Source organism: Echinops telfairi, unplaced genomic scaffold, assembly GCF_000313985.2.
Source record: "Echinops telfairi isolate 266 unplaced genomic scaffold, ASM31398v2 ScPeMD7_7410;HRSCAF=8448, whole genome shotgun sequence".
NCBI lineage: Eukaryota > Metazoa > Chordata > Mammalia > Afrosoricida > Tenrecidae > Echinops > Echinops telfairi.
The window spans coordinates 16,505,482-16,506,522 of record NW_022111310.1 but is presented as its reverse complement, the minus strand read 5'-3'; positions in this window follow the sequence as shown (position 1 = coordinate 16,506,522).

The following is a 1,041-nucleotide window of genomic DNA, read 5'->3' as shown; positions in this document are numbered from 1 at the left end:
TGGTGGTGGTGGGTGGACCACTGCCACACCTGGGGACCTTCCAGGCCTCTGGGCCCAGCTGGCCTTGTCTCCAACCTCCTCTGGTTGGTCCGAATAGAATGCTCTCCTTTCTTTGGGTTGTTGGCTCTCCAGGGGGCTGAGCCCCCTCCGGGTTCTTTTACGTGGACTGGGGACCCTCTGCGCTCTGATGGACAGAAGTAGAAAGTAGCTAAGCAAGCATCTCTTCCTGAGCTTTGTTTTTCAGAAAGATCATCCTTAATGACCTTGTGGCCAAGCCATGCATCTTGTTCCCAGGAGCCTCTGCCAATCCCAGGCCAGGTCACCTTCCCCCTGAGAGGGGACCTTATCTCCCATTTTGGATCTGACCTTCTCCTGACCCTCACGGTCTCCCTGGGGCTCTTGCTGTGGAAGGGGTGGGAGAACGCAACACGATGGGCCTCTGCTCTCTGGCCTGAGGAACCTCTGGGGCCTGGGGGTAGCCCTAGTGGAGAGGCCCTCTCAGGGCCCTGGCATCTGAGCTCAGACAATTGTTTTCATGTCTTCAGCCTCTGATCCTGAGAGAGGGCCGTCAGAGGGAGGAGCCAGAGAGGAAGGGGCCACATGGCAGGTGTGGAGGGAGGGGCTGCAGAGTCTGGCTGTGCTCTGGGAGTGGAGGAGACAAGGCAAGTAGGAACAGGGACTGACAGTCCCGGACAATGTGGGATCCGAGGGGAGAAGTGGATCGGCGGAATCCGGGGCTGAGGGCTGAGAGGCCCCTCTCCTGGTGGGGATCACATGGAAAGGGCCGGGTGGCATGGTCCAGTGGGAGGCTCTGGGCCAGAGAGAGGGGTGACTCTGTGCATATCCCAGTGACAGACAGACAGAGCCAAAGCTCCCCCTGCTCCCTCGGGACAGAACGTCTGCCTCCATGGTTTGCTGCCATACCCCTCAGGGCACAGATCCTGCAGGAGCAGTCTGGAAAAGGACCCTCCACGAGGGGCTTGCAGGAGCCCACCAGAGGCAGTCAGTTCACCCCAGGAGCAAATTCAGACAGGCAACCCT